Source organism: Lepisosteus oculatus, chromosome 14 (genome assembly GCF_040954835.1).
Source record: "Lepisosteus oculatus isolate fLepOcu1 chromosome 14, fLepOcu1.hap2, whole genome shotgun sequence".
Taxonomy (NCBI): Eukaryota; Metazoa; Chordata; class Actinopteri; order Semionotiformes; family Lepisosteidae; genus Lepisosteus; species Lepisosteus oculatus.
Window position 1 is genome coordinate 47,379,616 of NC_090709.1, and position 21,259 is coordinate 47,400,874.

The 21,259-nt window shown below is 48.3% G+C and overlaps 4 non-coding genes and 1 pseudogene across 4 annotated transcripts; 1 reads left to right on the plus strand and 4 right to left on the minus strand.

Moving 5' to 3' along the window:
- Positions 1-1,167: 1,167 nt before the first annotated feature.
- Positions 1,168-1,276, plus strand: LOC138219224 (5S ribosomal RNA; annotated as a pseudogene).
- A 7,757-nt stretch (positions 1,277-9,033) lies between these two features.
- On the minus strand, positions 9,034-9,105 carry trnap-agg (transfer RNA proline (anticodon AGG)). Its single transcript has one exon. It is a non-coding gene; the product is annotated as a tRNA-Pro (tRNA).
- A 2,117-nt stretch (positions 9,106-11,222) lies between these two features.
- Positions 11,223-11,294, minus strand: trnap-agg (transfer RNA proline (anticodon AGG)). Its single transcript has one exon. It is a non-coding gene; the product is annotated as a tRNA-Pro (tRNA).
- Positions 11,295-13,408: 2,114 nt separating this feature from the next.
- trnap-agg (transfer RNA proline (anticodon AGG)) lies at positions 13,409-13,480 on the minus strand. The gene has a single exon. It is a non-coding gene; the product is annotated as a tRNA-Pro (tRNA).
- A 6,651-nt stretch (positions 13,481-20,131) lies between these two features.
- Positions 20,132-20,205, minus strand: trnan-auu (transfer RNA asparagine (anticodon AUU)). The gene has a single exon. It is a non-coding gene; the product is annotated as a tRNA-Asn (tRNA).
- Between the last annotated feature and the right edge of the window lie 1,054 nt (positions 20,206-21,259).

The window sequence follows — 21,259 nt, forward strand, 5'->3', positions numbered from 1 at the left end:
TGTCCTTATCAAAAGAAAACATCTTGCATGAATAGTTTCTCTGTGGCTGCACCACAGAGATGAACAGAGAAATGGGGCCTCATTTGGGAAGCTCAGAAACACTTAATTCTGCCTTATTATTTAAGCCTCACCGCTACATCTTAAAGCACCAATATATTTCTTGCAAAGCTCTCTACATTTTAAGAATCAATTTACTTATTAGATTTCCACTTCAAGACTTGTTCGGCTGGCGTTCTGGGAGTCGCGTTTATCAGAATTGTATTGAAATCGTTTCCCACAGAGCTCAGATGTCAAAGCACAGCAGCAGCTCTCCACAGCGATCCTCTATAGCGCCCTTTCTCCCGCAGCTCCGTCCTCATTGGAAGGAAGCAAGAGTGAAAGGCTGAAGTGAAATTGAGCGGGGACGAAGGCAGTGAAGAGAGAGAACGTGGGAAGAAGAGAAAAACGCAGGGGAAAAAAAGCAGCGTCGTAAAAGAGGTGACAGAGCTGTCCTCTCTATAAGTGGGGTGCCAGCGAGCTTTGCTCTAGCTTACGGCCACACCCCCTTGAGCATGCCTGATCTTGGAAACTAAACAGGGATGGGCCTGGTTAGTACTTGGATGGGAGACAGCCTGGGAATACCAGGTGCTTTTAAGCGCAGGAGGCGCCCTATCCCCGCTCGCTCGCTCATTCCCCTGTTCACAAGTGCAGTGCGGCTTGTCCGTCTGTTTATTTGTCAGCTCTGGCGAGACACGGGTGCTTGTGTATTAGCGTGAGCGTTTTTTTTATTCTGATCATGAACAGTTTTACAAGTCCGCAAAGGATCGAGGAAAGGTTTATCGCCAGCTGAAAAGAGACACAGCGCTTCGGCTGTGGAGACTTGCTCGGCTGGCGTTCGGGGAGTCGCGTTTTTCAGAATTGTATTGAGATCGTTTTCCACAGAGCTCAGATGTCAAAGCACCGCACCAGCTCTCCACAGCGATCCTCTATAGCGCCCTTTCTCCCACAGCTCCGTCCTCATTGGAAGGAAGCAAGAGTGAAAGGCTGAAGTGAAATAGAGCGGGGACGAAGGCAGTGAAGAGAGAGAACGTGGGAAGAAGAGAAAAACGCAAGGGAAAAAAGCAGCGTTGTAAAAGAGGTGATGGAGCTGTCCTCTCTATAAGAAGGGTGCCAGCGATCCTTGGTCTTGCTTATGGCCACACCCCCTTGAGCACGCCTGATCTCGGAAGATAAACAGAGATGGGCCTGGTTAGTACTTGGATGGGAGACTGCCTGGGAATACCAGGTGCTGTAAGCTTTTAAGCGCAGGAGCTTGTAAAACTGATCATGAACAGTTTTACAAGTCCGCAAAGGATCGAGGAAAGGTTTATCGCCAGCTGCAAAGAGACACAGCGCTTCGGCTGTGGAGACTTGTTCGGCTGGCGTTCGGGGAGTCGCGTTTTTCAGAATTGTATTGAGATCGTTTTCCACAGAGCTCAGATGTCAAAGCACAGCAGCAGCTCTCAAAAAAGCAGCGTCGTAAAAGAGGTGACGGAGCTGTTCTCTCTATAAGAAGGAGAAGAAGAAGAGGAACAGAGGATTTGTTTGTCTTAAGTTAGACTTTGTTTTTTGTGTTTTTTTGGTGTTTATGGTTGATTTTTGAAGCCCTCCCCTTCAGCCTAGCTCTGTTTGGGGAGGGGAGAGACTTTTGGGTTTTTTTTGTTGCTTTTTTGTTGCTTTCTGAGTCCTGTTTGTGTTTTAATGGAAGGAAAAAACATGGAGGCAGAGAATGTTATTGTAGTGGAGGAGGACAGTGGTGTAGGTAAGAGAAGGATGAGGAATTTGGACCGACCCCCCTGGCGGGTTTTTGCAAGGGCGCATACTGTTGTGGTGGATGTGAGCGGCGTGGAGAAACCGTCTGCGGGTGCTATTATCGCAGCTGTGTACGGCGTCTGAGGGGAGGGCTCTCTTTTTGCCTGCCGCCCCCAGACGCCAAAAGAGTTTGAACTGACTCTGGACTCAAAAGAACATGCGGACGCGGTGGCTGTGGGGCTGGATGTGCAGGGCACACCCTGCTACTGCCGCTGGCTGGAGCGGAAGGAGGTAGTGGTGTCCTTCCTCCACCTCCCGGCATACAGTGCCTTGCGAAAGTATTCGGCCCCCTTGAACTTTTCAACCTTTTGCCACATTTCAGGCTTCAAACATAAAGATATACATTTTTTATTTTATGTGAAGAATCACCAACAAGTGGGACACAATTGTGAAGTGGAACGAAATCTATTGGATTTTTGAAACTTTTTTAACTAATAAAAAAATGAAAAGTGGGGCGTGCAAAATTATTCGGCCCCCTTGCGTTAATACTTTGTAGAGCCACCTTTTGCTGCGATTACAGCTGCAAGTCGCTTGGGGTATGTCTCTATCAGTTTTGCACATCAAGAGACTGAAATTCTTGCCCATTCTTCCTTGCAAAACAGCTCGAGCTCAGTGAGGTTGGATGGAGAGCGTTTGTGAACAGCAGTTTTCAGCTCTTTCCACAGATTCTCGATTGGATTCAGGTCTGGACTTTTACTTGGCCATTCAAACACCTGGATACGTTTATTTGTGAACCATTCCTTTGTAGATTTTGCTGTATGTTTGGGATCATTGTCTTGTTGGAAGATAAATCTCCGTCCCAGTTTCAGGTCTTTTGCAGACTCCAACAGGTTTTCATCCAGAATGGTCCTGTATTTGGCTGCATCCATCTTCCCCTCAATTTTAACCATCTTCCCTGTCCCTGCTGAAGAAAAGCAGGCCCAAACCATGATGCTGCCACCACCATGTTTGACAGTGGGGATGGTGTGTTGAGGGTGATGAGCTGTGTTGCTTTTACGCCAAACATATCGTTTTGCATTGTGGCCAAAAAGTTCGATTTTGGTTTCATCTGACCAGAGCACCTTCTTCCACATGTTTGGGGTGTCTCCCAGGTGGCTTGTGGCAAACTTTAGACGAGACTTTTTATGGATATCTTTGAGAAATGGCTTTCTTCTTGCCACTCTTCCATAAAGGCCAGATTTGTGCAGTGTAAGACTGATTGTTGTCCTATGGACAGACTCTCCCACCTCAGCTGTAGTTCTCTGCAGTTCATCCAGAGTGATCATGGGCCTCTTGGCTGCATCTCTGATCAGTCTTCTCCTTGTCTGAGCTGAAAGTTTAGAGGGACGGCCAGGTCTTGGTAGATTTGCAGTGGTCTGATACTCCTTCCATTTCAAGATGATCGCTTGCACAGTGCTCCTTGGGATGTTTGAAGCTTGGGAAATCATTTTGTATCCAAATCCGGCTTTAGACTTCTCCACAACAGTATTACGGACCTGCCTGGTGTGTTCCTTGGTCTTCATGATGCTCTCTGCGCTTTCAACAGAACCTTGAGACTATCACAGAGCAGGTGCATTTATACAGAGACTTGATTACACACAGGTGGATTCTATTTATCACCATCAGTCATTTAGGACAACATTGGATCATTCAGAGATCCTCGCTGAACTTCTGGAGTGAGTTTGCTGCACTGAAAGTAAAGGGGCCGAATAATTTTGCACGCCCCACTTTTCATTTTTTTATTAGTTAAAAAAGTTTCAAAAATCCAATAGATTTCGTTCCACTTCACAATTGTGTCCCACTTGTTGGTGATTCTTCACATAAAATAAAAAATTTATATCTTTATGTTTGAAGCCTGAAATGTGGCAAAAGGTTGAAAAGTTCAAGGGGGCCGAATACTTTCGCAAGGCACTGTATATCTCAGATTAGACTATCAAGGAGAAGCTGAGTAGCTGGGGGGTGAGAGTCATTTCGGACATCAGGATGCGCCACTACCCCGGGACCACCATTGCTGATGGCACGAGGTTTGTTCGGATTCGCTTTCCCGATCATGTAGCCTCGTTGCCATACAGCACCCGCTTCGCCACGGCAGAGGGGGGGCAGTACTTCAGGGTCCTCCACGACCAGCAACAAAGGGTGTGTCATGTCTGCCTGGACTCGGGGCACATCGCCAAGGACTGCCCTGAGTTCCTCTTCTATGAGTGCAGACAGCCCGGCCATCGCGCCAGGAAATGCACCGCTGCCAAGTGCCCGGACTGCCTCCATGCGCTCATGAGCTGCAACTGCGAGCCAGAGCCGGAAGATCCAGCCGCCGCAGGAGCAGCTGCCCGCAACGCTGAGGGGGTTGAAGATGGACTACGAGTGGCCGCTGCAGCTGAGCATGGAGAGTTGCTAGCAGCGGCGCCCCAGGACCCCAGTGAGCCAGCAACGTCCCAGCCGGTGATGGGGGAGAGGCAGAGGAGGCCCCTCCAATCCTGGGTACAGCGCAGCAGAAAGGAGCCGGGGACCAGCCAGCATCTCCACCAGCAGAGGCGCCCCGTTGCCCTAACAATCCTGCTGCATCCCACTCTGTGCCGCAAGAGAAGCAGAGGGAGGTTGCTCCACAACATGCGGCGGTGCAGCGTGGTGCAGCTGAGATCCTACGGGCACCACCACCACCAGAGGCTGCCCCTCAGCGTACCAGTGGGCTTTTGACACCCAAGCCTGTGCAGGGAGAGAGGCAGAGGGAGGAGGCGACGGCACCAGCACCACCACCACCATCACCGTCAGCGGTTCCCCAGCTGTGGGCAAGCCGGGGTACAACCGCCTGGGCCCTCGAAGGCTGGAATCCAGTGGCACCACGTCAGGCCTCAGCCCAACCTGAAGCCCAGTTCAAGAGTTGTCCGCAGACCCATCCCTGATGTCTCTGCGGTGGCGGAGACAGGAGGTGGGGAGGAAGCGGCAAGTATTGGCAATGAGAATGTGGCAGAAAGGGCGGGGGAACTCTCGCGCGGGCCGGAGAATTAATTTCACTCTTATGGCCATATGCGTGATGGCAACTTTCGCCTCTTTAAACGCCAACGGGCTGAGGGACTGAGCAAAGCTGGGGGCAGTGTTAGCTCTGCTGGGGCGGACGGATGTTGTCTGCCTCCAGGAGACCTTCTGGGACGAGGAGTGTGTCCCGAAGGTGCGAGCACAGTGGGACGGGGAGCTGTTTTACAGCAACACCTCCAGCCTGTGCAGGAGGGGGGTGGCTGTGCTGGTGAGGAGGGGAGTGTACGAGAGCGTAAGGCTCCTGCACCGCGACACGTAGGGCCAGCTCCTGCAGGTCTGTCTTGGGTTTCCTGGACAGTCCGTGCTGCTGAGCAACATCTACGCCCCCAATGGGGAAGCTGAGCGGCTCGCCTTCTTCAAGCAGCTGGAGGCGAGCTGCTTTCAGCAGCCAGGGCTGGTCGTCGGAGATTTTAACTGTGCACTGAGTGCGCTCGATGTCGCGGTTGGGATGACCTTTAAGAGCAGCGCTGCTCGCAGCTTCCTGGAGCGCAGTGCGGAAGCTCACTGGTTCGTGGATGCGTGGCGTCAGGCTTATGGTGCGCGGAGGGACTTTTCTCGGCGGCAGGTCGTCGAAGGTGTCTTGAGACAGAGCCGGATCGACCTGTTGCAGGGGCACATGAGTCTCTTCCCGTGCCTGAGCCGGATGCGCTATGTGTTCACGACCCTGAGCGACCATGCTGTGCTTCACTTCTCTCTAGCAGGGGCACAGGAGGACCGGGGCCCCGGCCTCTGGTGCTTTAATAAGGTCAGAAAAGCTGGTCTGGTGGGATAATCTCAAGTACGCCATCAAAGAGTTCAGTATCTTGTATGGCCTGTCCCGGGGGCTGGAGAAGGCCAGGCGGGAGAGAGAGCTTCGGGCTCGGATCGCCTCAGAGTTCGGGCTCCTGGCAGATCACGGCGGGGGCTGCGAGCTCTTGCTGGAGCTGAGGGGTGAGCTGCAAGCCCTGGAGGAGGAGAAGTGGAGAGGAGCCAGGGTGCGCAGCAGAGCCCAGTATCTGGCCGAGGGCGAGAAGAGCACGAGGTTCTTCTTCGTCCTGGAGGAGGAGAGGCAGCGCAGCTCCTTCATCAAGGAGCTGGTGGGAGAGGACGGTGTGCGGCTCTCTGCCCCTGAGGCCGTTAGGAATGAGGTGTTTTCTTTTTATAGCGCCTTGTTCCGGTCCGAATGGGTGGATGAGCAGCAGACCCAGGCCATGCTGGCCAGGGTGAGTACCTGCCTGTCACAGAGCGATCGTGAGCTCTGTGACAGTGCGCTGAGCTTGGAGGAAGTGCTTGAAACACTTCGGGGCTCGTCTCCTAACAAGAGCCCTGGGTGGGACGGGCTCTCCTCCAAGCTCTACAGACACTTTCAGCAGTACCTGGGGCCCCTCCTTCTGGAGGTGTTCCAGGAGATTGCAAGGACCGGCGCTCTGACCCCATCTATGAGAAGGGGGGTGATCTCTCGTCTACAAAAAGCAGGGGGATCCCTCCCTTTTGAAAAACTTTCGCCCGATCAGCCTGTTGAACACGGACTATAAGATCCTAACTCGTGTTCTCTCCCTCAGGCTCGGGAAGGTTCTGCCCAGGATCCTGTCGCCTTCGCAGACCTACTGCCTCAAGTGGAGAGACATTGCGGACACGGTGTGCTCCATCAGAGATGTTGTGGACCTTATGCGGGAGCAGCCGAGGGGTGGATACGTCCTGAAACTGGACCAGGAGAAGGCCTTCGACAGGGTGGAGCATTCCTTCCTGTTTGAGGTCTTGAAGAGCTTTGGCTTCGGCGAGGCCTTCATCTCCTGGGTGAGGCTCGTGTACAAGGGGATCGTGAGCTGTGTCAAGGTGAATGGTTCCCTCACGAGCTTCTTTCCAGTGACCTTGCCTGGGGGCACCGCCACCTCGTTGATCTACCAATATGCTGACGACACCAGACTGACGTTGGCAGAGGTGGCGGAGATCTTGGCCATTTTAGAGGTGGTGCAGGCCTACTGCGCTGCCTCGGGCGCCAAGGTAAACTTGGAGAAGTCTGAGGTCATGCCGGTGGGGAGGGCAGACCTTGCCCCGCTCTTCGGCTACCCTTTCAGGGTTGAGACGGGTCACCTGAAGGTCCTTGGCATCTACATTAACGCTGATGAGCAGGCCACTGGGCTTCTCCTGTGGAAGGAGAAGCTCATTAAGATGAGGGCAAATTAAATCGGTGGAGACACAGGTCCCTGACCCTAAAGGGAAGGGTCCTGCTCGTTAACACACTGTGCCTGTCCCTCTTGTGGTACCCACTGTCTGTGATGCCTCTTCCTGAACGGGTAGAGAATGAGATTAGGCAACTGGTGGTTGGATTCGTGTGGGAGGGGAAGTCTCCGCGGGTCACTCATGACACCCTCATTGGGAAAATCTCCAGGGGTGGGCTGAAGCTGTGTGATGTAGGCCTGAAGCTGAAAAGCTTTAGGCTGAAAGTAGTGAAGAAGTTCCTTGACCTGGATAATGTCAGCATTTGGAAGATTGGTATGGGAAGCTACCTCGAGACTTGCGGGGGCTTGGGGCAGGAGACACTCCTGGTGAGGCTGACTCCGGGGTTGATAAAACATCTGCCCTCCTTTTACAGGGAGGTCCTGCTGGCGAGGGGGTAGTTCATGTCCCAGCATGTCTCCTACACGCCGGAGACCCGGGCCCAGATTCTGGAACAGCCTCTGTTCCTCGACCCCCTGCTGGTGTCTCGATGGAACAGGCAGCTCTACGAGGCTGGGATATCCAAGGTCAAGGATCTTCTTTATGAAGTAAAGGACGGATTTCTGCCCACCCAGGCTATTGTCGACGCTGTGCGAGAGGTCGACGACGAGCTGCCTGTCAGTAAGATCCGTCAGGATTACGAGCAGCTCAAACTCGGTCTCCCGGACAGTTGGCTGGAGAAGCTCCATCTACAAGACGGGGCAGCAGGCCCGGCCTGGCCGGAGCTGAGGGTGAAGTGGGGGGACCGTGGGGTGGACCTCCTGGGGTTCACCACCAGCATGTTCTACAGGCTGATGGTGGCGAAACGCTTCAGAGTGCCGGTCTCAGAGGTGTTCTGGGGTAAGATCTTCCCCCAGCTCGAGCCAGGGCGTACTTGACGGATCTGCTGGATGGCCTGTTTCGCTCTGTTCGAGGAGCTGTTCTTGACGGGGTGCCCTGGAAAGAGCTGTTCCTCTTTGGGTACCGCGGGTCTGAGAGGGGGGTTAACGCCATTTTAGTGAACCTCCTCCTCAGCCTAACGAGGACAGCTGTCTGGGAGAGGAGGAACCTCATGATGTACAATGGCCTGAAGCCAGACCTTGTCAGGCTGTGCATTGCCAGGGTGAAGGACTGCTTCTCTCTCAGCCTGGCCTACTGCAGGGCTGAGAGGCGGATGGCCGACTTTCGCAGGATCTTCTTAAGAAATAACATCTTTGTGGACCTGCGGGAGGAAGGCCTGTACTTCCGGCTCTGAGATGGGGGTGTCTTTGAACAAAAGACACACACGGCTCCACCCTTTTCCACCCCTGAATAGCATTGGCGAGTTGAATAGCATTCAATTCACATCGAATAGCATTGGCCCCTGAATAGCCCCTGAATAGCATTGGCGTAGCTCAGCACTGGGCCACTGGGCACAATTTCCCACCGTTTCCAGAGTGTAGTGGTTATCACGTTATCACGTTAGACCGTTACACAGACAGTTTCCATGAGACGTTGGACTTCCGATATTTAAAAGGATCCGTTTTTCAAGAAACATTTAAATTGATTCTTTTATCAAGCTCGTAGTTTTCCTTCAAATCTTGAAAGCTCTCAGTGAGAACATCATAGGCTGCAGGACGCCCCGTAACTTGATTACTTCAACAGAAAGAAGAGCAGACAGCTCGACAAATATGTGAGGCGCAGAGAGCGCAAGGCGAGCCGCACACGTTTCGGTGGCTGAGAGAGGGCAGTTTTTGCTTCTGCATTTCCCAAGTAAGGACGCATGACAACAAGCGATCGCGGTGCTCATCTACGACACAGTGGTGATGAGTTTTCAGTACGTGTTCTTTTGAACGAGCAATGAGGTTGCCGCCTTGGACAGCTGACTGCACGCTCTCATTGTGCCACGTGATGACAATTCACCAGGCTCGTTCAGTCATTAGTCACATTCCATCGTTTGCCATAAGCAGACGCTGCGAAGTGATGTGGATATCAGTTCCCAGTCTTGTGGAAGAGGAGGAAAAGAGCACACGAGGGCTCGTCCGGGAGTTGAACCCGGGACCTCTCGCACCCTAAGCGAGAATCATACCACTAGACCAACGAGCCACAGCAGCACTTTCCATTTCAATCTGTCAGCGAGCTTGAGGATGGGGAGAGGCGCCATTCGCTCGTCCAGTCAGACCTTCATCAATAAGTCAAGAAAGCTGCAATTACACGACTGCCTTGCAGACGAAGGGCAGTGAACTGTGCCCGGTAAGAGGGGAACAAGCGGCACTAGGTGACGCCGAGGCATAAGTCCCAGCGAGGGGGGTTGGCTTGTATGGTACAGCGCTTGCTTTGCATGTGGGAGATAGCAGGATCGATTCCCGCATCCTCCAGGTGTGTGCTTAGAGCTTGATGTGCCGAAAGGTGTCCTTTAGCCTGTGGTCCCGCCTTACATGGAGAGCATCGTGCAGCTGTCAAGCGTTTCGCAGCCACGCCCCCTTTTCATCTTCTCTCTGGCTTAAGCGTCACTCCGCCCCTCTCTCTTGACATTTCATGTCAGCATGTCAGAAGTCCGAGTGACATTTTTAATGGCTGAGTGAGGGCACGATGCTGAAGCAGAGAGGCCACTTCAGCCACAGAGACTTGTGCTAGGTGAGATCTGAAAGACGGACTCGCAACAGAAACAGACCAAAAATGTATCGGTGAGATCAAAAGGCAAATGCAACATTCAGCAGAGGGCGTCTAAAGATTAGGGAACGGGCGACTGAAATCCATGTGAGGCAAACTTTCCGGTGTGTGTACTGCAGCTGGGCTTGTTGGCGTAATTGGTAGTGCGTCAGTCTCGTCATCTGAAGGGCCTGAGTTTGATCCTCACACGGGGCAGGGCTGCTTCCTCTCTTGCTCTTTTCAAACACTTGCGGCAACTGTTAGCTCATAACCACGTCTGGAATGCGTGACCTTTACACGGGCGAGAAGCAACGCCGCATCCCTTTTCTAAAGAACATTCACATTCAGAAATAAGTCAAGAAATTTGCCATTACTTTCGCTCGCACTGCTGTCAGCCTGCCCATGTTGCCAAAGAAAGATTCACTCGGCGTCAACATGACAGAACAGCGATCACTTGAAAACAATGTTCCACACTCCGTAAGCAAGAACTTCAGTGTTTGCAGTCACCCGATATGCCGATAGTCAAAGGAGCGCAAAACACGAAGCGTCAAAAGACAAGATGAGTTGATGGAAAGAGCGTTGAATTGATGAGCACAAAAGTTCAGCTCGTACAATAGGCAACGAAGGTCTCAGCGTCGTCATCGCACTTGAAAGGACTGCCTTGCAGACCAAGGGCAGTGGGCGGTGCCCGGTAAGAGGGGCAGAGGCGGTAAGACATGATGCCGAGACGCATGAAGCGAGGGGGATTAGCTGAAATGGTAGAGCGCTCGCTTAGCATGCAAGAGGTAGCGGGATCGATGCCCGCATCCTCCAGGTCTGAGTTTGGATCTCCGGAAGCCCGGTGCTCTTGTTTAGCTTCTGCGACTTCTGACAGGTGCTCCTCCGTTGCGGAGAGAATGTCCTTCAGTTGTCAAGCGTTGAAGGGCCACACCTCCTTCCCAACCTCAGTCTGCACTGAGTGCGTCTCCGGCATTTTCTCGTCCAATTTGTCAGCTTAGCAAGTGAAAAGTATATCCGAGTGAAAACAGTGCTGATAATACTCTCACGAATTGTTAGAAGACGTGCTTTTGATCATCGATTGCTTAACAATCACATTCGTTCGACTTGAGCCATCAAGCTCGTAGTTTTCCTTCAAATCTTGAAAGCTCTCAGTGAGAACATCATAGGCTGCAGGACGCCCCGTAACTTGATTACTTCAACAGAAAGAAGAGCAGACAGCTCGACAAATATGTGAGGCGCAGAGAGCGCAAGGCGAGCCGCACACGTTTCGGTGGCTGAGAGAGGGCAGTTTTTGCTTCTGCATTTCCCAAGTAAGGACGCATGACAACAAGCGATCGCGGTGCTCATCTACGACACAGTGGTGATGAGTTTTCAGTACGTGTTCTTTTGAACGAGCAATGAGGTTGCCGCCTTGGACAGCTGACTGCACGCTCTCATTCTGCCACGTGATGACAATTCACCAGGCTCGTTCAGTCATTAGTCACATTCCATCGTTTGCCATAAGCAGACGCTGCGAAGTGATGTGGATATCAGTTCCCAGTCTTGTGGAAGAGGAGGAAAAGAGCACACGAGGGCTCGTCCGGGAGTTGAACCCGGGACCTCTCGCACCCTAAGCGAGAATCATACCACTAGACCAACGAGCCACAGCAGCACTTTCCATTTCAATCTGTCAGCGAGCTTGAGGATGGGGAGAGGCGCCATTCGTTCGTCCAGTCAGACCTTCATCAATAAGTCAAGAAAGCTGCAATTACACGACTGCCTTGCAGACGAAGGGCAGTGAACTGTGCCCGGTAAGAGGGGAACAAGCGGCACTAGGTGACGCCGAGGCATAAGTCCCAGCGAGGGGGGTTGGCTTGTATGGTACAGCGCTTGCTTTGCATGTGGGAGATAGCAGGATCAATTCCCGCATCCTCCAGGTGTGTGCTTAGAGCTTGATGTGCCGAAAGGTGTCCTTTAGCCTGTGGTCCCGCCTTACATGGAGAGCATCGTGCAGCTGTCAAGCGTTTCGCAGCCACGCCCCCTTTTCATCTTCTCTCTGGCTTAAGCGTCACTCCGCCCCTCTCTCTTGACATTTCATGTCAGCATGTCAGAAGTCCGAGTGACATTTTTAATGGCTGAGTGAGGGCACGATGCTGAAGCAGAGAGGCCACTTCAGCCACAGAGACTTGTGCTAGGTGAGATCTGAAAGACGGACTCGCAACAGAAACAGACCAAAAATGTATCGGTGAGATCAAAAGGCAAATGCAACATTCAGCAGAGGGCGTCTAAAGATTAGGGAACGGGCGACTGAAATCCATGTGAGGCAAACTTTCCGGTGTGTGTACTGCAGCTGGGCTTGTTGGCGTAATTGGTAGTGCGTCAGTCTCGTCATCTGAAGGGCCTGAGTTTGATCCTCACACGGGGCAGGGCTGCTTCCTCTCTTGCTCTTTTCAAACACTTGCGGCAACTGTTTGCTCATAACCACGTCTGGAATGCGTGACCTTTACACGGGCGAGAAGCAACGCCGCATCCCTTTTCTAAAGAACATTCACATTCAGAAATAAGTCGAGAAATTTGCCATTACTTTCGCTCGCACTGCTGTCAGCCTGCCCATGTTGCCAAAGAAAGATTCACTCGCCGTCAACATGACAGAACAGCGATCACTTGAAAACAATGTTCCACACTCCGTAAGCAAGAACTTCAGTGTTTGCAGTCACCCGATATGCCGATAGTCAAAGGAGCGCAAAACACGAAGCGTCAAAAGACAAGATGAGTTGATGGAAAGAGCGTTGAATTGATGAGCACAAAAGTTCAGCTCGTACAATAGGCAACGAAGGTCTCAGCGTCGTCATCGCACTTGAAAGGACTGCCTTGCAGACCAAGGGCAGTGGGCGGTGCCCGGTAAGAGGGGCAGAGGCGGTAAGACATGATGCCGCGAAGCATGAAGCGTGGGGGATTAGCTCAAATGGTAGAGCGCTCGCTTAGCATGCAAGAGGTAGCGGGATCGATGCCCGCATCCTCCAGGTCTGAGTTTGGATCTCCGGAAGCCCGGTGCTCTTGTTTAGCTTCTGCGACTTCTGACAGGTGCTCCTCCGTTGCGGAGAGAATGTCCTTCAGTTGTCAAGCTTTGAAGGGCCACACCTCCTTCCCAACCTCAGTCTGCACTGAGTGCGTCTCCGGCATTTTCTCGTCCAATTTGTCAGCTTAGCAAGTGAAAAGTATATCCGAGTGAAAACAGTGCTGATAATACTCTCACGAATTGTTAGAAGACGTGCTTTTGATCATCGATTGCTTAACAATCACATTCGTTTGACTTGAGCCATCAAGCTCGTAGTTTTCCTTCAAATCTTGAAAGCTCTCAGTGAGAACATCATAGGCTGCAGGACGCCCCGTAACTTGATTACTTCAACAGAAAGAAGAGCAGACAGCTCGACAAATATGTGAGGCGCAGAGAGCGCAAGGCGAGCCGCACACGTTTCGGTGGCTGAGGGGCAGTTTTTGCTTCTGCATTTCCCAAGTAAGGACGCATGACAACAAGCGATCGCGGTGCTCATCTACGACACAGTGGTGATGAGTTTTCAGTACGTGTTCTTTTGAACGAGCAATGAGGTTGCCGCCTTGGACAGCTGACTGCACGCTCTCATTGTGCCACGTGATGACAATTCACCAGGCTCGTTCAGTCATTAGTCACATTCCATCGTTTGCCATAAGCAGACGCTGCGAAGTGATGTGGATATCAGTTCCCAGTCTTGTCGAAGAGGAGGAAAAGAGCACACGAGGGCTCGTCCGGGAGTTGAACCCGGGACCTCTCGCACCCTAAGCGAGAATCATACCACTAGACCAACGAGCCACAGCAGCACTTTCCATTTCAATCTGTCAGCGAGCTTGAGGATGGGGAGAGGCGCCATTCGCTCGTCCAGTCAGACCTTCATCAATAAGTCAAGAAAGCTGCAATTACACGACTGCCTTGCAGACGAAGGGCAGTGAACTGTGCCCGGTAAGAGGGGAACAAGCGGCACTAGGTGACGCCGAGGCATAAGTCCCAGCGAGGGGGGTGTGCTTGTATGGTACAGCGCTTGCTTTGCATGTGGGAGATAGCAGGATCGATTCCCGCATCCTCCAGGTGTGTGCTTAGAGCTTGATGTGCCGAAAGGTGTCCTTTAGCCTGTGGTCCCGCCTTACATGGAGAGCATCGTGCAGCTGTCAAGCGTTTCGCAGCCACGCCCCCTTTTCATCTTCTCTCTGGCTTAAGCGTCACTCCGCCCCTCTCTCTTGACATTTCATGTCAGCATGTCAGAAGTCCGAGTGACATTTTTAATGGCTGAGTGAGGGCACGATGCTGAAGCAGAGAGGCCACTTCAGCCACAGAGACTTGTGCTAGGTGAGATCTGAAAGACGGACTCGCAACAGAAACAGACCAAAAATGTATCGGTGAGATCAAAAGGCAAATGCAACATTCAGCAGAGGGCGTCTAAAGATTAGGGAACGGGCGACTGAAATCCATGTGAGGCAAACTTTCCGGTGTGTGTACTGCAGCTGGGCTTGTTGGCGTAATTGGTAGTGCGTCAGTCTCGTCATCTGAAGGGCCTGAGTTTGATCCTCACACGGGGCAGGGCTGCTTCCTCTCTTGCTCTTTTCAAACACTTGCGGCAACTGTTAGCTCATAACCACGTCTGGAATGCGTGACCTTTACACGGGCGAGAAGCAACGCCGCATCCCTTTTCTAAAGAACATTCACATTCAGAAATAAGTCAAGAAATTTGCCATTACTTTCGCTCGCACTGCTGTCAGCCTGCCCATGTTGCCAAAGAAAGATTCACTCGGCGTCAACATGACAGAACAGCGATCACTTGAAAACAATGTTCCACACTCCGTAAGCAAGAACTTCAGTGTTTGCAGTCACCCGATATGCCGATAGTCAAAGGAGCGCAAAACACGAAGCGTCAAAAGACAAGATGAGTTGATGGAAAGAGCGTTGAATTGATGAGCACAAAAGTTAAGCTCGTACAATAGGCAACGAAGGTCCCGGCGTTGTCATCGCTCTTGAAAGTACTGCCTTGCAGACTAAGGGCAGTGGGAGGTTGCTGTTTTGAGACGGAGGCATTGGGATGGTGGGCCGAGATCTATTCTTCTTAAGGAATTCTTCATCGTGAAAGATCGGTCCACAGGTCTTCCAAAGAACTCGGGGAATCATGTGCTACTGAATGGAGTGAAGTGCTGAAACACATGACATGCCCCCTTGATCTCACATGCACAATTCTGCTGCAACATGCACAGCTACTGTCCACACCAGGCAGTGGGGCTTCAGCAGAATTTGCTACGCCACCTGCAATTACATATCCAGCTGCACACATATACATGGCCCTTCTTTCCTTTTCAGGATCTCAAAAAAAAGCATAGTGTGGTTTTCCTGCCACCTGATTGACCTCATCTCCCTCAGAATGTGCCCCGCCACATTCATTGCTGAAGCAGGACGGAGGCTAACGGACATGTCAGAACAGTGAGGTTCAACGATCTCTCCAAAATATTGTGGTTGTAGTGGAAGAGATATGTTTTAAATTGTACCTTGGTATTTCATACTCTCTCCAGAATGTTATCCATTTCTATTTTATTTTGACAGGAACTGTTAAAAGGCTAATGACACTAGATGAAAAGAGAAGAAAGAAAACACAACATTTCAGCCGTGGAGGCTTCTTCAGGTGTGTGGGCTCCACGGCTGAAATGTTGTGTTTTCTTTCTTTTCTTTTAAGCATGGAATAGACCTATTACTTGTTCCTTTGCAGCCTACACATGGTGATGCAGCTCCCCACCTGAACTGCTAATGATACTAGATGCCTGGTAGTTTGTGGTACTTGGTTATTGTCTTATGTTTGCTCAAACTGCATATGTGTTGTAGCAGCGATGCTTATTAATAAGAAAGAATTAAGTGTTTCTGAGCCTTCCCAAATGAGGCCCCATCTCTGTTCATCTCTGTGGTGTAGCTACAGAGAAACTATTCATGCAGGCTGATTTAAGGTTTCCTTTGATAAGGGACAGCTCCCAAAGGGGGATGCACTTAGCTAAGCCTGGCTATCATGATCAATGGTCATCCATTGGCGCCTATCTGTCTAGGGAGTGCCAGATGGACATCTGGACTGCATTCCTAGGTGTCAGGAGTAAATGACTCATATCTCACCTTGATCAACCAATCAGGGACTGGTAGGGCCGTGTAACCCACGTGGGACTCTCATGCCCATGGAACTTTCAGCCAATCAACGAGCTGAAGTTCCTCCAGGTAAAAACAGGAAACACAGAGAGCCTGTAGTAAGATTCAGGAGAATTCTGTGGACTTTTCTAAAGGGAATTCAAAGGAGAATTCCAGGGCAGGACGGCCCAGGAGCAGAAGGCTCCCAAGGGCAGGACATTCTCGCAGAGCGCCTCCTGACCATCCTGAGACTCAGCCTGGACAACCACGGAACGGCCAGTGTGTCCGAGTGCCAGAGCTTTCCTTTGTTCTAAGAGTCAAGAGCGGAGGTTGCCAGAGAGTAACCAGAGGATCCACCTGAGGTTAGCACCAGTAGCAGGCCTCGTGAACAGGTCGGAACTGTGGACAGCTGAATCACTATTCAGAACTAGCGCTTCATCAGGAACGAACCGGTCTTCTTCCTGACTTGCTGGGACCCACAGTCATCTTTTCTCCTGTGCGCAAACTTTGCTAGTTAAAGCCAACACTAACTAGCCGGTCAGTGAGCATCTGCAGCGCACCATCGCAAGCCGCACAGTACAGGCAACAGGCACCGCACTGGCACCGAGCCAGAGAGTGCGGATTGGACAGCAACAGCCTGCAACTGTTTCTTTGAGTCAGCAGGAGATCTGAATCCCCAGAGATTGGATGAGTATTCACTTATTACTTCACTGCATTATTGCTCGAGAATTCAATTGTTATCCCAACCAGTTGATATCAATTTAATTCCTAAGAGTTATGTACTTGTTTTGAGTATCTAATGTAGAAGTTATAACCAAGTTCATTTATGAAACGGTCTAAATGAATGATATACTGAATGTATGTCCCTCTTGGTTTGGAACTCTTCATGATTTAATATATACCTTTTGTATTCTGCTAACCCACACTCTTAAGATCTGTTATGTTTATATGCACATTTTATGTATTAATAAGTGTATTAGTATCTGTGTGTGTGCGTTAATGAGTTAACCCGCAAGGTCGGTTTTCTAATAGCCATTAAAGAATCATTTTGTGACTTACTGCTACAATTAATAATTGTCCCAGTAAATACACAAAACCCCTACACACGCATGGAAACCAATATTTACCTGCTAATCCAGTATGCAGCAGAGAACAGTTGGACAGAAGGTTAGTATCTGTCGATACTGCATCACAGAAGTCAGTCTCTTCCCCCTCATTATGCAGGCTGACTTGTTCACGATGAACTGTCCTCCAGTGACAGTCAGCTGCAATCACTGACTCAGACATGGTGTTGATACACTGACGGCACTTTGGCTGATTTGGTTAACATGCTTTCCTCTTAAACAGGAGATGCTGAGTTCAAATCCCAGCAGTGCTTTTCTTCCTGTCTTGTCTTACAAAATGTATCACTATGGATGATTACGTACAGCTTGATTTTGTTTAACGCAAGTTTTCATTTTCTTTCTGGAACAACTTGCTTTTCATGAAATCCATACAGCTTGTGAAAGATGAAATACAAATATTGCATTGTATATCGCAGGCTGGTAAGAAAAAAGCATTATTTTCTTTTTTTTAAGCTTGCAAATGGAGAAAAGGGACACACGTGAATCTCTGTTAATTGAAAGGTTAGTGGTTTGAGCCCACCCAGAAATGCACTTCTCATTATTGCAATGTAAACCTCATCTCTACTTATTCGGATTTCTTAGCAAAACCTTAACCCACTTGATATTTGCAAGAAATGTGAATGTTTTTGTTAAACAATTAAGTATGTAAGTCAATATCACTGGGAATGGCCAATAATGACCAACATTCAAGGACATCATATTCAGGTAAGGACTTTGATCTTCGAACGGCTAGCAGAAGAATTCTCTCGATGCATCCTTAGTTAGAATATTTAAAATTACGACACAGATTTCTTGGAGAACTTGACAAGCAAAAAAGACAATTGGACAGCATGATTATGCTAGGACTGTACATTTGTATTTTAATACTTTTGTATATTTATCTTAATTGTAATATACATGTAACCATAAATGCTGTTCTATGTAAATACATTTTGTTGTATTTTATCATATTTTAGCTGAGGGCACAAGGGGGTCTATTATACCTTCCGAAACTTCCAAGACAACTATAACAGAGGCTCATATTTTAATATAATTTGCTTTAAAAGAAAACTACAATTTGTACGATATCAACCCTCAATATCGACGTTCAAATGAAGGATTTAAAGAAGCAACAGCGATAGGAGAGTACATTGATTTTGGACCAATGTTTGCATCTGAACAATCCTTCCTCCTGGAAAGAAGAAAAAACAGGTATGTTTTGAGTCTCATGATGATGCTCTTCTGGATAAAAAAAAACAGTGCAAATTTGTTTCGGATGTATTTTGGATAACATTATAACTGTCATCGAAGAGAAATTTGATCAGTTGAATGCAGTCAAAACTTTTGACATTTTATATGATGACAGGACGTACATTTAGGACTCAGTACCGATAACGCTGCTGATATTGATGGAGTAGAAATTAAGTGTATTGGTAGTTTTATCTGAGGCAAGAAGTACTAGAACACCTCCCTTAAAAATGTTAGGATTCAGAGCAAGAAATATTTTTCCACCTCACCCAATGGTATTGCATTAACGAGGCTGAATCTGGCTTCTTATTCGCCAGCTTCTTCTTCTGCCCTAAATGCTGCTGCTGTGATGTTATGCCGCCTTTCACCTGTAGATGGCTCTTTACAGTAATTTTTAAATGTACTAATCGGGATGGATTACTGTATTTATCCTCAGTAAAGGGGAATATGTAAGTGACTATCCAAATATAATTTTTGTGTGAAACACATTTCAGAAAATTGTAAACCAATTTTCAAAACTCACAATAACACAAACACAATAAGTAAATAAGACAAAGGCAAAACATAAGTTCACAGGCACTTTCTGCATATTTACCACGACCTTACCTTCTGATCATCAAAAGTCTTAAAATCTTGCATTTTACAAGAACTTTTTAATATAAATGGGACATTTAGAACATGGCATATGAGAATATATGGTTAACCGAGGATGAGCAACGGGTGATGGCACTTTCTGCTTCTTGCTATAAACCTACCCCCTGGTTATAAAAACATCTAAAAATTATGACACTGAGGTGTGAGAGACAATGGAACAGACTACCAAAATCCTGAACTTTAGGAAATTTTACAGTACCATTTTTTCAAATATGACCCTGTGAACATGGCATGTCCCTCCTTCCTCATTACCAAAACATCTCAATGTTCCGACACTATGTACATTGGTTATTACAACACTTCACTGTTGCATTTCTGAGTTGTGACATTGTGAACATGGCATGTTAAAGTATATAGAAAATCTAGATCAGAACAGGCTAAATGCAATTCATAGTGATTTATCATTTTCTGACTTTCTAAATGAAAAACAATTTTTTTCGATGATTATGACACTTCGGTATGACATAAAATATGCTTCAATGACAGAATAAATAATCATGGAAAAAATACCCACAGTGGACATTCATAGTTGTGATTATAGGAATGTTAAATATCAGGTGAGTAGCTGCGTCAGCATGCGTAGGCTGCAAAGGAACAAGTAAAGGGTTATTCCATGCTGAAAAGAGAAGAAAGGAAACACGACGTGTTGGCCGTGGAGCCTTCTTCAGGTGTTAGAAAGACAGGGCAGTATGCAAAGATAATTTTCTTTTTATCTTTGCTGACTGCAGTTTATCTTTGATGACAACATCAAAGACATTAAGGAATTCTTACGGCTAACAGCTCCACATCAACTTCCTTTTATAACTAACCTCATCAGTTCTCTCAACTGCACTCTTCCAGTTTCTCACTTCAGAGAAGGATAAAAAACTCAATCATCCTCTACAGAGAAAAACCATCAACACCCCTACCACCTCCACCAATCCTAACTTTGTTGTTACTATACCCTCTGACCTTTCCCTTTCACCCCTTTGCATCCTCAGCTAACATATTTTAATATTACAACACAATTACAATAGATTGTACAGTATTTACAGTTTAAAATTAAGGTAAATATGTCCAAATATCAAAATCCAACTGCATTGTATTTTTAAAATATTTCAGCAGAAGATGTGATGGGAGTATAAATGACGATTCGACGATCATTTTTCTTGTGTGAATATGGTTTTCTGGGGAGTTGCGATGTTGGGCATTATTGGACATTTTTGACAAGTGTTGAACAGTCACATTTCCTACAAATATTAAAATGGCTATGGTTTAGCTGAGAAATCCAATCGACCTATGCAAAAACAATGTTTACATCGCAGAAGAAACCCACCCCTGGGTGGACTTGAACCACCAACTTCTCAGTTAATAGCCGAACGCGCTAACCGATTGCGCCACAGAGACTGACTGGTGGAGTCTTTTCTCGAATCAAAAAAAAAAATCTCTTACCGTTTATTTTGCCAGCCGGTAATATTTCTTCTGCACTGATAACCAATAACTGAATTTCATGTTTCGCAAGCTGTGTGAATTTCATCAAAAACAAGTTTTTGAAAGGAATTGAACACATGCATTTAACAAAATCAAGCCCTTTGTGAGTGCCCGAAATGGTACGTTCTGTATTACAAGATAGGAAGAAAGACACGGCTGGGATTTGAATCACAGTTCTTTTGTTCAATAAAGAGGCACTTTAACCAACTAGGCTACGGTGACAGGACCACCATCACCTTTTACAGCCTCTTGGACACACCGCTCTGAGACATCTGCGTTCAGAAAGCGCTGAACCTGCTCTCAGAGCAAATTGCCTCTTTTACATACAGTAGCAGCCCCGACACTGAGAAACGAAGAGAACTGGCTTTTATCTGGCATTTTTCATGTCCAATGCGTTTGACATCTAACAAGGGCGACAAAGTTCTTCTGCAACATTATTTCTTCTTCTTTTTTATTTCTGTACGCTTTGATAAAAAACTAGAAATCGTGCAAGGGAAAAATGTCTTTTTTTCATAGAGAAAACGTGGACCGGGAAGTGTTGTGTTGAGAAGAAGTGATTTAACATGATACGTGACATAATTTATCGGAGCAAATGCTCACCCAGCAAGGTCTGGAGAAGTTGGAGAGTCTGGTGGATGTGATAATTATACGGTGTTGTGGAAGAAAACAGTCTTTCTTTGAATTCTCAATCAATCGGAATTTCAGTGCGAAACATAAACCCTTTGTGTGATTTAAAGAAATAATATTTTAAAACTCATAAAAAATCAGAAAACACGTTTCTCACTTTGAAATTTTAGACGGGGCGGTATAGTACTAGTAGCGACACTGAGCACACTATGGGGGAATTCCGGTTATGTGAAATACCAGCAGTTTAATAAATAACGCATCTGATTTTGGATCATAAGATTGTAGGTCCGACTTCTACCTGGCTCGTGTAAATTTTATTCAAGCTCCACAGTAATAGATGTCT